Below are 14,385 nucleotides of genomic sequence, written 5' to 3' on the forward strand. Positions count from 1 at the left end.
TGCTGTTGTTCACACCTGGCTTCCAATGTCATCACCACGAGCAGCTAAAAGGGGAGAAAAGGGGGCTTTTGTGGGCCAGGCCTGAAAGTAGCACACAGCGCTTCCTCTCACGTTGCAGTAGTCAGAGCCCTGGCACGTGGCTACACCAATGGCAAGGGACCAGGAAGATGGAGCTCAGCTACATGCCGGGAAGAGGAGGATTTGGGGGGACAGCCGTCACAGTGATGAGGGGAGAGCTGGTGGGCTGTGAATCGGAACCATTGCTCCCATTTCCCCTCAAAGCTCTTTGTCTGCCTGCCTGATTATCTCCTAGTCCTTGTCTTCTTTCATTGCATAATTGCTTCCTGCAGATGTACAGAGGTCCTCTTGGACTGTTTATCTCGACACTAACTACCAGTCTTTCCTCAACTGCATCCGATACTTTGATCGATCTCCTCTGACTCCCTGCCCGACAGGCTGTGAGCTCAGCCTGTTTTTGGGAAAGAGTCTGACCCTGCTGGTTGGTTGGGGTAACCAGAAATGCTGGTTGGTGAATCAGTAGGTGGTACTCTGGGTTAGCAACACACCAATTCCGCAGCAACACGCACATACCGAGTTCGAGGATGTAGTCACACTCAGGACACCACAACAGCCGCTCCCTTGCCCTACTTCCTCCAGACTCAACTTTCAAAAAGAGCGACCACACCCTCAACTGACCAGTGGATTGTTAAAAACAGGGATGTCAGCACGCTGTGAACTGACGGCCAACACAAATATTTCCTTTGTGTGGATGCTTTCTTCCTCCTGCCCTCAGGAAGGGCAGAGCGGTCCCACCTGTCTGGGTTGGAGAGCGTGGCCGACTGCTGTCCTCGGGCTTCTGAGGGAGGCAGAGAAAGAGGTGGGCGTGTTGTTTCAGTGGCACTTGATGCCACGGCTTTCATAACCACTGATTAGTCCCATTTGCTCTTAGGAAATCCTCGGGCTCTGCATCAAAGGCCTCACTGTTTGGTTCTTTCCTTCTTTCACTTGTGTCACCCTGGTAAGGTAGCCTTTCACTCAGCCATGTCTTCAGGGTCATTTTTTGTAACACTGCCAAGGTGTGGACGAAATTTGGAGATACCTTTCCTCCTTGAGATTTTAAAATGGACACTCAGAAGAGATAAAGCAGGGACGGGAATTTTGTTCATGAAGAATTTGTTGGTATCTGTTTATGTCCCTTGGGTCTGCCTCTTTTTTGTCCAAACCAGATATTAAAGAATCATGCAGCTGTGCTCCTATTCAAAGAGATCTCCACTGGCATGATAAATAAAAGAGGTTCTACCTAGAAAAAGGATGTCTGCATGTTAGGCTTTTTATTTAATATACAAGCCTCAAAGACATGCAGGCAAAGCATTGATTTTCCTTGAAGCCAATTTCGATATTATAGTGTATGAGAGATTAGTACTTGATATTGTCTAAAAAATCAGTTATTATTGATCATCTGACTCTTAGCTGTATTTCAAATTAAGCTAGCCATAGGAACATACTAATTTTTTCATTAGTAATGCTTATCACTTATTCTGTTACTTTTTTTAAACCTTTGTTAAAAACATCTCTTCCAAGAAACCCTCCTTTGGTCACCTCTACTTGACTTATATTGTTTCTTTATATTTTACAGTTCTATCCCAGATGTGGCTAGACCTGTGGGCCAGTCAGGATACACCAGGTAATGTTGAGGTAATACTCCCCAAATCTCAGCGGCTTAAATCAGCCTGTTTCTGTCTCACCTGCCATGGCCAGTATGGACCAGCAGGGGGCTCTGTTCACATGTGGATACTCATGGACCCCATCCAGACTGACAGGCTCCATCCTAGTATGAATTCCACAGTCATGATGTTAGGGTGACCAGAATGTAGTGAAATACACACTGGCTTTCAAAGCTTCTGTCTGGAAGTGGTGGGTCGCTCTGTTCATATTTTATTGGCCAGAGGAAGTCACATGGCCACAATTCACTGCAAATCAATAAGAAGCAAAGGCCAGGTTAAATGAACAAACACGACCTTCCATTTGAATAAGGCTTACAACTTTAAGGCACTTTCTCAAACATCTCAGGGAGGTATGAAGGACAGGTTGATAACTTTCTCATTTTATATATGAGGAAATTAAATAATTTTAGAGAGATTAAATAATTTATTTTAAGGTCAAACACCTTTCCTTTAGATTAAGTTATCATGACTGCTGGTTTTTTAAAATTAATTATCCACAAATTTTCAACATCATATTTATAATGTTTGAATGAACAAGTGCCAATGCTGGGGCACCAGCCTGGTGCTAAAAGTAAAAGAAAACAAACAACTACTTGCTAGCTGTGTTACCATCAGCAATTAAGAGAATTCCAAGTCCTTAGAAGTCTGCTGTCTCAATTAACTCTGGGAATTTCCGGGGATATTTCCTATGTGCCAATAAATCTGGTCAGTCGGGGGCCATGTGGTCCTCCGCCCTTGCCCTGACTCTCTGCGATGACAGTTCCTGCTAAGCCCTTGATGTCTGTGTTGAAGAAAACTGTGCCCCTGCCAGAGAGATGATGGTGCCTGTGAAGGGGGTTGAGGCCTCAGAGGAGGTGTCTCCTTCCACTTAGGAAGCCAGGGCCCACAGTGTGAAGAAGTCTTAGTTTTTATTGACTCTTTCGTTTCAGCTCTTCCTGTTTCAGACTCACATGTGAGCCTTTGGCCTCTCTGTGCCACACCCAGGATCTCCATGTCCTCTTTTCTCTCAGAAGGATGGACTCTTTCCCAGAAGGCCGGTCTGTCCTACAGACGCCTAGTGAGTCCACCATCCCATCTCATCCAGACATGCCCATCCTTGTTTGAACGGCAGATCAAATGTACCTACTTGTTACAATATTTCAGAGAGGCATAGACTTGCTCCTCCATATGGCAAAAAATGTTACCAGTTAATGTAATGGATTGAAGCACATCACTATTTCATGATGCGTGCGGAGTAGCATGCCTTTCAGGTGCCCTCCCACATCAACAAATGGGCGTAACTGGTACAGGCAAGCAACACCGAACTCCAAGGCCTGAACCTACATTCTACTCTCAGGTCTGCCCCCTTGGAGTGACCCAGGGAAGGCCCCTTTGCCCTTCTGAGCCCTTTTATTGTTCAACAAAATGAAGGAAGTAGTATGGATGGATTTCTAAGGACTTTTTCAACTCTGGAAGTTTGTGATTTGTGGAGACAAGATTTATTATTTGCAATTTTTGTCAACAGGTGGCAGCAAAAATCCAATCTTTACTGAGTTAAGAATCGAGAAAGCTAGCTGCCTTTGATTTATCCTCAGAATTTCAGACAGCATTTAGTTGATTTTGCTCATTTTAAAATGATGACAAGATTAAAGCACCACATTTAGAAGTTCTGGGATAGAAAGAAAATATGTACAATATACAATGTAAAATGAATTCAAAAGTAGGGCTTTTGAAATGAGTATGTTTTGCAAACAATTGAATTTAATACTTTCTTCCAGTCACTTTGAATGTAGCTGTGGGTAAAGGTCTTAGGATACTAAAACCGACATATAAAGTAATCTTCAGGTAGGTCTTTTATATCTTTATTTTCAACACAGATTTGGAAGGGCAGGCTGACAGCTTTAGGAGTTTCTTTTTGCATGCTGTGTTAAGTCTGACAATTTTGTACTAAATGTATTGGGAAAAAAGTTTATATACATGACAACATACGATGTCATTACATTTTACATTTTATCATAGCTCAGATCGCATCAAAATGAATTCCAAACAACTATTACAAATGTAAAACCTTATTCATTTATTTTAAATAGTTTGAAGTGAATGGATCAGGGTAAGCAGTAGTGTAAGTATTAAAAAAAAATGTGAAGCTTGAAGAGTGTGGGACTTTCCCATCATTTTACTACTAAATCTCTTCAGCTGTGAAATAAGAACTTATGGCTTATCAGAGAAGGATGTACTTCAATCAAAGTTTGAGTATTTTTCAGAATTTTATATGAATCAGGTATTCCTAATTCTAATAAGGATTGTACCTTGTATTTTTTTGGGGGGGGGTTCTTCCTCTGTCTGTTGGTTGCTCTGTAATCTTGATGGTTAACTTGATGATGGCTGATTAAGACTTATAAATTCCTTTAATATGAAGAATTTTATAAAGATTCAAACACTGCTAATAAATAATGTAACTGAATCTCCCAATCAAGGTACCTGATTATCTACACCACTTAAAGTTACATGTTCACGTAAAATTCTCTTTTGTCCATACCAAGCTTTTTATTGTCCATCTTAAGCCTAAGTAGAGATGTCAAGTGGGCAGCTAAATATACAAGTCTGTATTTCAGGAAGAGTGAAGACTATGGTTTGGATGCCCTCTCTTTAATTTTCAAACAGTAACACACTATCTAAATATTCATATTATTAAAATGGGAAATTCCTTTAAGAGATTGCCTACTATAGAGCTCCTCTCTTCCAGGATTTTTCCATGGCCTTTTACCCAGTTCCATATAGCATCGTTTTATTAATATTAAGTGGAATTGAATCAAGTGGCATAAATATATAAGATTCTGAATACATGATTTCCATCGTTTCAGAAAGTTCTACTGCACAGCACTGGTCCAAGGTGGGGGACACTGTGGACTTCTACATGTGTAGGTATCACTTTGCCTGTCCACAGTGCCCAGTTTTACAGCTGGCAAAATATAAAACACACCTTGGAAGGAAATGACTCACTTGCTTTGAAATTGCTCTCCTCGACCAATGACTTCTCTTTGTGTGGTAAAGTTGATATTAATTATTGTTTGGCTGGAGTGTGTAACAAGAAATCAAATATCATGACAGAAAATGCCTCTTCTAAGGTAACTTCTGCATTATCTAATATAAAATATGAATGGTTTTCTTCTATCTAGAAGGGGTTCAATATTCTCTTTTGGACCTGATAAACTGTATCCATCTAGTTGTTACTGGACAGTTGTGCTACCAAATAGAAGAGTTAGGCTTCAGTAATGTCCTTTGACCCACTTCTGGGGCCGCCTTGGCTGTCTGCATGTCAGACGTGCAGGCAAGGACATTTACTGATATCTTGATCTGTGAGTGACTCTTGGCAATGTGACTGCTTATTCTACTGCAGAACAGTTGTGATGAGTCAGCCAACTCAGACTAACTGCTTACTCTCCTTTGGGGCCTGGGGTTATAGAACCAGTCAAACTGAAGTGCTTTCTCCGCTGAAAATATCTACTACATTATTCTGTGTTGGAATGATATCCTAGAATAATATTTCAAGACACTGTTGTCCCCCTTCTCCAGGTGAGAATAACTCAGAGAGAAGCTCTCAGTAAGGATGACTACATCTTTGCTGGATGACCTAATAGCTCTGATATTTCTGATACAGTGCCTGGTGAGCATATTCAGAGAGAATCTTTAAATCCTGTGCTTGTGTATTTTTTAATGGTACCTAACAATGGCTGGATTTATTTTTAATTTGTTTCACATGTTAGATTAAATAATAAAAACTGGTTCTATCAATTCTAAGTGATCACTATTTGCTCTCCAGAGTGCTAGATTGGGAGTCATGAAACCTGACGTCTCTAGCTCGGATTCACTGGACCCTTGAACTGAGGTGCTATAAAATTTAGTAAACATTGCTTGGAATGACAATCTCCAGGTCCATAGGCCAGAAAGAGAAAGAAAAATACCATATGATATTACTTATATGTGAAATCTAAAAAAAAAAAAAAGAGAGAGACAAACTTATTAACAAAACAGAAATAGACTCACAGACACAGAAAACAAACTTATGTTTACTGGGGGGGAAGTGGGATGGGATAAATTGGGAGTTTGAGACTTGCAGATACTAACTACTGTATATAAAATAGATAAACAACAAGTTTATACTGTATAGCACAGGGAACTATATTCAATATCCTGCAGTAACTTATGGTGAAAAAGAATATGAAAATGTATATATGTATGTTCATGTATGACTGAAGCATTATGCTGCACACCAGAAACTGACAACACTGTAAACTGACTATACTTCAATAAAACCATATGTATATATATAAAACAAATAAACATAAAAAAGAATAATAAGGAAAAGGTTGAAATATTATGAGAATTACCAATTTGTGATGCAAAAGTGTTGAATTTGTGACAGAGGCACAAAGTGAGCAAATGCTACTGGAAAAATGGTGCTGATGGATTTGCTCAACATTGAATTACCACAAACGTTCAATTAGAAAAGAATGAAATATCTGCAAAACTCAATAAAACAAGGTATACTTGTAAAAAAAAATTAAGCACTGGGATGTCCATAGTCTTTTGTTTGGGAAAGTAAGGGTTTAGAAAGCTTGCTGGACATACAAAAATATGAAGGAGTATCAGAGCCAAACTCCTCCATGTTTTTTTTTTTTTAGAATAATAAACTTATCAGAACAATCACTATCTATCAGAGTGATATCTTTATCTAAATGTTGAAAAAGGTAGGCAGCAAAGAGCTTTAGCTGTCACAAGAGCTAAAGGAAATAAAAACACCTGGACCTCTTCTCATTTTAAACATCAGTCTGGTTCATGACTGGCTGGTGTCAGTTGGAAGCAGTCCAGTCGTGCATGGCTGTGCTAGTTGCACAGTGGGCAGTCTGCACAATCAAAACAGATGGCCTCCATCAGTGCAATTCACCTACATCATCAGAGATCCTCAGCCACTCCAAGAATTAGCCAATCAACAGCAAGGGCAGACTGCGAGCAGACTGGTAGATATCTGAGAAATAGAATACTTGTGTTCAACTGGCATTTTGTTGTAGGGGGTTTTCATTGTTTGGGGGCTTGGAGTCAAGGGGCTTGCCTGCTGGCTCTGCCTCTCAGTTCTTTACTAGCTCACTCATAAAATAAAAGAGTTTGGGTGAGAATATTTCCAAGATCTTGTCCAACCTTCAGATGTAACTCTTATTTTGTTTTATTCAAATGTATGGAAAGAGTATGTCATAAAAGAACATTTTTAGATTAGTACTAACCCATTAAGACTGGTGTATATTTCTCAATTAGAACTTTCATGGTTGAAGATGTTTTGAATCTCTAATGTTTGTATATTAAATTGCCCTTACCTTACCCCTACTTTATTTACTTAAAAAATTAAATTTTTTATTTTAGGATAGTTTTAGATTTACAGAAAAGTTGCAAAGATACTACAGAGAGCTTCTGGGTACCTTGGACCCCTATACCCCTATTACTACTGTCACATTACTATGGTGCACATTTGTCCTAACTAATGGCCCAATTGTAATACACTGACATTGACTAAAGTCCACACTATATTTAGATTTCCTAAGCTTTTACCTAATGTCTTTTTTTTTTTTTGTTCCAGGAAAGATCCCATCCAGGAAACTATATCACATTTAGTTGTCATGCTCCCAAGGCAACTCATAGTTGTGACTTTCTTAGACTTTCCTTGCTTTTAATGACCTTGACACATTCGTGGAGTACTTGTGTTTTTGTAGAATGTTCCTCAACTGGGATTTGTCTGATTTTTTTTCTCATGATTGGATTGGAATTAAGGTTGGAGAGAGAAGGACCGCAGAGGTAGAGTGTCCGTCTCATCACACCATCTCAAGGGTACATACTATCAGCAGGACATATCACAGTTGCCTTGACCTTAATTATCTGGGTGAGGTAATGTTTGTCAGATGTCTCCACGATAAAGTTACTCTTCCTCCCCCTGTCCATTCTGTATTCATTGGAAGAAAGTCACTTTGCCTAGCCCACACATAAGGGGATTTAACTCAGTTTTAAGCCACATAAATTGAATTTTAGAGTACAGTCTTCTCAATGTTTAGTCACAGTTCTGGGACTATTAGGTAAGTTTGGCAGCCAGCAGTCTTAAAAGTTCTTCCTGACCCTGAACAGAATTGCTGGGGAAGAGAAAGGCTGTGACTTGTCCTTCTTTAATACTTTTTCTCCCTTCTTCTGAGGGGAGTTGTACTCACTCCTAAGAAGTGCAAAACAACATGGATTGCTGCCCTGTTCCCCCTCAAGGTCTAGTGAAAATAATCTATTAAGTTAAAAAGTGGAGGAAACATTTTTTCCCCCTTCTCATTGCTGTAGCAAAGGACTGGGAAGATCTGGGTCAGCAGCATTTTCTAAGGTCTAGCTTTCTGAATCTTAACATTGACATTAAACACTTTCTGTGCTTCAGCGCCCTTGAAGCTTTCCTTGGTCTCCATCCCTTTAGGAACAACAATTCCTAAAGTATGAATGTTCATGCCAAAACCAAACATTTTCAGCCTATCGTTTTATCTTATTTTGCATATTACAGAAGTAATATGTTTTTCACAATAAAATATTAAGACAATCCAGAAGTATATAAAAGTAGAAGTCCTCCCTGGATCTGCAGATGGTAGAATTTGTTCTATTAATAAATGTTGGATTCTTTTTGGCTTTTACCCAAAGATGCAGATGTTGTTTTCTTAAACCTACTAGACCATAGTATACAGACATTAAAAAAGGAAAAAAATTGTTTAAAATTTGGCTTGGCCTGTTCATTTGTTTCTTATTTAAGCAAATATTTATTGAACACCAATTATGTGCTAGATGCTAACACCTACAGGGTGGGTTGGGTGTAAATGACACAGGAGCAAGTTACCTGTCCTTAAAGGAGCTCACCACTGAGAGAGGGGCAGACTTCTATCACCAACAAGGAGGTCAACAAATGTCTTCACTTGTCACACAAAGAACTTTCAAAAACTAAGTTCTGCTTTGTTAATAATATCATGCCCTACTCACAATATATTTATTATTTTATTTAGTTTGTTGAATTTGGACACTATTAAAAGCTCTTGAGCTAATTTTAAAAATGAGTGAGAACTGATTCTGTTTAACTATATAAGACACTTTCACTGTTTTCCTGTAACTGCATGCAGTAATTATGTTTTTTGTTTTTTTTTTTTAACGGAGGTACTAAGGATTGAACTCAGGACCTCGTGCATACTAAGCACCTGTTCTACCATGGAGCTATTTCCCTCTCCCACTTTTTTTTTTTTTTCAGATGAAAAAAGAGATTTTCCATTGATCATGCCATGAAGGGAGGATATGGAATCTAACATTTAAATCTTTTCAAGCATATCAAGTATACCAAACTTAAAACCTTTGATGACGAAAGAATTTCTGTGGAATTCTATGGTCACTAATCTCCTAAAAGCCCCTTGTCTATAATGATATAAGAAAATGTACCCTTGACAACAGTCAAATTCATTAAATGTGAATTAATCTTGTGTTAAAATATTGTATTAAAATTTATTATATTGTAATAAAATATAATTGTGTTGATTAAACTAGCTTTGAAGTATTGTATTAGGAAATTCTAAAAGACAAAAATATTCCCATAGAATTAATTTCCATTTACTTACAGACCCTTTCTATATATATATAAATTTTTTCATGATTGTAGTGTTCTGTATATACAGAATTTTACATTATTTTTTACTTTGCTTTGTAAGTATTTTTCCACGTCTGCCCATCACACTTATTATTTTTATGGTGGTCTAATATTCACAGTATTGATATTTTATTATTTAATTAGCTTCTTCTGTTGGAATTTTAAAGTCCTTCCAGTTTTGAATGAAAAAGACTATGAAAAAGAATATATATATATATTATCTATATATGTATAACTGAATCACTATGCTATAAACGAAACTAACACAACATTGTAAATCAATTATACTTCAATTAAAAAAGAGCCCTTCCAGCTTAGGATAGTACATGTAATGCTGCTCTAAGCATGTCTCTTTTTTTAGAGATACTCTTCAATAATATGATTTTTTCTTCTTAAAACTGTTTTCTTAAGATATGTTTCCAGAAATAGGATACTGTATTGTCTGGTATTTGCCTTGTCAAGTTGTTCTCCAAAAGAAATGCTATCTATACACAAAATCTAGAACCATAAATGGACAAAATTCTTTTTCTGAACCCCTACCAATACTATAATGATGAAACTCCATTAGTGCTACGAAACAAAACTCAGATTTCTTTCTTACTTTACTGGTAAATCTTGGAGTCATTTGGAAATATCCCTTTTCTAATGTAAGACACGTAACATTAACCCACAGATCCTACTCCTAACTCCAGGACCGCTCATAGGGAGCAGAACCTCCACTGAGATGAACCCTCCCTCCCTGCCTCTCATTCTTTTCTTTCTTCCTCAGTTGGATGCTGAACTACTGACTCTAGGACAGGACCCACGCAACTGAAATGGAAGAGTGAGCACCAATATCACACGACCCCCGAGGGCCCCGGATTGCCTGGGAGCAGCCTGCAGATTTTGGTTTTCTACAAGGAAGAGGAGAGGATAACGCCGTTTTCCAACCCTGGACACTTTGCCTAATGAGAAGAGTGAATGATGCTCCCTCTCATAGGGGGAGATCTCCCCCCGTCATCTCCCTCCCCTGCAGGGAACAGGTCTGGTCATTGGTGTCACTCATAAAGAGAATCAAGCTAATACAAAGGGAAAAAGAGCTCCAGAATATATTGTGGACAAAACAAACTGCTTAATAAAATATCAACCATACCAGCTCAGATTGCCTGGGGCATTCCACTGCAACTAAACATAAGAGGGCTGCCTTGTCCAATGTAGCTTTCTGAAGAGAGCTCCAAAATGGGCACTAGGTCCCACAGTCCGATGTTAGACAATTTTGTGAACTAAAGGACAAAGAAGGGGTTATCAATAATAATAATTTATCAATGGGGGTGTGTTCTCTACCTTTCAATGTGTCTTGGACCCTTCAAATGGCACCATTGTCTTCTTAGATGGAGCTGGCCAGGCAACCCCCCGGGGAATCTTTGTTGCCTTCCTTGAAAAACATTTAAAACAAACAAGCCCCTTTCTCTTCTCATAGACAGAACAAGCAGTAATAATGGTCATCTACCTGTGATAAGCGCAGCAGTCTCATTTTACCTGACTTGAAAGGGTCATCTGCGCTGTCGAGCCCAATTAACTTGTCTTACTCTCACACAAAGGAGGAAGGTTACCGAAAGGCCACATCTTGCCCTGTATCTCTGGTACAATGGCCTGATCAAAGGCCCTCAGAGCATTAGGCCAGTAAAGGCAGACCCTGCTCGTTGAGGATCCTGGCATAGTGCCACACGTGGAAGCCTGTGGGTTCTTACCGAAAGGCTTAGAAACCAAGATTTTATATGTACAGGGCCTCCCAGAGGTTGGGAGAGGCCCCAGGCCACTTCTCAATTTTATAACAGGGTTATAAATAATTGTGGTATATTTTAAATGTTTATGGTTAATAAAGTAATGCTTTTAATACAAAAGCAGTACAGTATAATTGAGCTTTGTAAGGTAATTACAGGACTTACAAAAATATTTAATTCAAAGTGTACTATAGGTGGGACATCTGTAATGGGACAGAAGCTGCAATTTGAATGATGAACATCTTCTGTCAATCAAAAATCTCCTTGAGGGAAAAGGGAGCCAAAGTCCACATTTGAAGCCCTGGGTGAACAAGAAGTCTGAGTCAACTGCAAGCCAACAGCTCGCCTGGCATCCCCTGAGCTAGGTCCTGTGTGAGCAAGACTCACATGACTTGTCTGGTCCACAGAGCCTATGCCAGTGCTGAAAATCCACTGGACACTCAAATATCTGTTGGTATATGCCATTCTGTTTCATACATTTCTAATGCTAAAGGAAATAAGTGAAAAAGTCATTTATTTATTCTCCTGTTTCTAGGAAATCTTGACTTTAAGTCACCCTAGATGTTTAGCTACGGGATGCTCCCTTTATTGGCTCATTCTGATGTTTATACATTTGAATTTTTGAAGGAAAATTAAATGGGACTGAGATTATTTGATCTGGAAAAAAGGAGAATGTGGCAGGGTTTCTAGATGTCCCATATGGCAGGGGCTCTATGGTATCCTGTTTTTAAAACAACACACACACACGTAGTCACTCATGTGCACTCACACACACAATGTTTGAGTCCAGATTAGACAGCACAGGGTTGGCACAAGTCTTGTCAAAATATGTACCACATTCTCCAGCTTCAGACCTAGCAAACTTAGCAAGGGCTAACATTGATAAGGGTCTTTATGTAGCTAAATAGTTTCTACATAAAGTTGAAAACCAGTTTTACACTTCCACTATGAATATAAAAGAATAAGTGGATTTAAACTAGTCTGGACCAGCAATACGTTCCAGATAGGCAAACTGTTAAACTTCAGAATATATTGCCAAGAAAATTTGTGGAGTTATAGCCTCTGGTAGAATGAAGATCTTAAAAGCAAAACAAGTTATTATTATTATTTTTTAATGTAAGTGCTTTGAGCCTTACTGTGATACAAAAGAGGAATGAATGAAGAAAACTCATCTCAGAACTTTAAAAGTATTATAATGTACAACTTAAAAATTATATTTCACTTTCCTGAAGTATCTCTAATGCCCCCTTTTTTGGTGGCGACTCCTTTCTGATGAGCCCAGCTCAACTGGATAGACTCAGTCATGACTTGAACTTTAGAAGTATAACTAAATGTATGTCTTTCCTTTTAATCAGATCAGAGCCAGAGTTGTTTTCCCGAGGCATTTTGGAAATGAAAGTTCAATATCTCGGAAGGAGGAAAGGCCAGCAAGAGATGAACCTGGGATTATCATGAGCCATTTCAGCTGGAGTTAGGAGCTGGCTGGTGGGCATGGTAGAGCTCATCAGAACTTTTGATCAGAAGCTCCAAGTGTGTGATCCTTGGAGCGTGAGATGATGGTCCTTCTGAGCAGGGGAAGCCCTCTATGCACATAATAGAGACAAGAATAAAAGGCTGGGTGACAGAAATGAAGCTCAGGTCATAATGCCTTGATCTTTTTGCCTTCTTCCCTTGCCTTTCTCCAAGTTGATAGGCGGAGCTGCTGTTTTAGATTAGTGAGGACACCAACGTGTCCGTGTCTGGTACGCTTAACAATCTTAGTTAACGGAGGCCTATAACCTAACTAATCAGTTTCTTTTGAAGCAATGATTTTGAGAATTTGGCACCACTGTCTACTCTGGTAGGCAGGACTGTGGTCCCCTCAAAGACATCTACATGCTAATCTCTAAAACCTATGAATATGTTACATGGCAAAGGGAAATTAAGGTTGCTACTCTGCTGACCTTAAATAGGAGAGACTACCCTCGATTTTGCAGGTGGGCTCAATTTAATCACAAAAGCCTTTATAAGGGGAAGAGAGAAAGACAGTAGAATAGGTCAGAGTGATACGATATGAGACTGAGCGAACCTACCGTTGCTAGCTTTGGGGAGAGAGGCACAGGACCCAGGCCAAGGAAAGGAGGCAGCCTTTAGAAGCTGAAAAGGCATGGGAACAAGTTTTCCTCTAGAGTCTTCAGAAAAACGCTGTCGGCATCCTGATTTAGCCCAACATGAGATCCATGTTGGACTTACATTCTACTGAACAGCAAAATAATTAGATGTGCATCGTTTCAAGCTACTAAGTGGTAATTTGTTACTACAGTCATAGAAAATAAATATACCCACTCTACAATTCCAAATGATATTGCTCCCATCACTCTAAGCAGTCCTTTGGAGAAAGAAAACTGGAACCATGATTACCTTTAGTGACCTGTCCCACATATCCCTCATTCAGAGCAATGAAGACTGTTTGGGACACTCCATTCTTTCACCTCAAGACAGAAACACTGATCAACCTCACAGCAAGATGTGCTTGTCTCTCTCACCTCTCCAACAAAAGCCCTCCTCACTGGCCCCTAAATCCTGATTTCATCTTTCTCTTCGTCCACAGCACACGTGATAGAAAGCTTTCACACACGACACAGTTTGCAGGGGATACTCAGGGTTAGGCTCAAGTCCCTGTGAGTGCATGGTGACTCCTGTAGTATCCCTTTTTGTCTCATTGAGGGTTGGGGACACACAGAGAGGTGAGTTTTATAGACACAGCCATTCTAAGTTAAACAAAATGCAAATCATGCACAACAAATAGCCCCCAAACTGCATTTTAAGGCAGAAAGTAAATGGCTGTTGAAGCCAGTCAAGATGCTGATTTATTTTCCTCTCCTAGTTTTCGTGTGTGTGCAGTTTAGGATCCTTGAACTCACTAATACTCAACAACGAGAGCTAAAAGTTATCTCTGCGGAACGGATAAGGGGTTTATCCACCAAATGATTCTTCAGTGTCCTTTCCTGTAAAGTGAGCGTGACATGAGAACGATCTTATGCTTTAGCTCAAGAAACTGGCAGCAAGACTGAGAATGTTTCTGAATCATGTTCTTGGGAAATAAGAAACTCTGAGATATGAATTAGGAATGCCCCATCCACCCTTTACTCATGCTGCATATTTTTTTGTCTCTTTGGAGCTATGACAACTAATGTTTATGGTGTGTTTGCATGAATTGTTACATTTAATCTTCCTGTGT

Source organism: Vicugna pacos, chromosome 8 (genome assembly GCF_048564905.1).
Source record: "Vicugna pacos chromosome 8, VicPac4, whole genome shotgun sequence".
NCBI lineage: Eukaryota > Metazoa > Chordata > Mammalia > Artiodactyla > Camelidae > Vicugna > Vicugna pacos.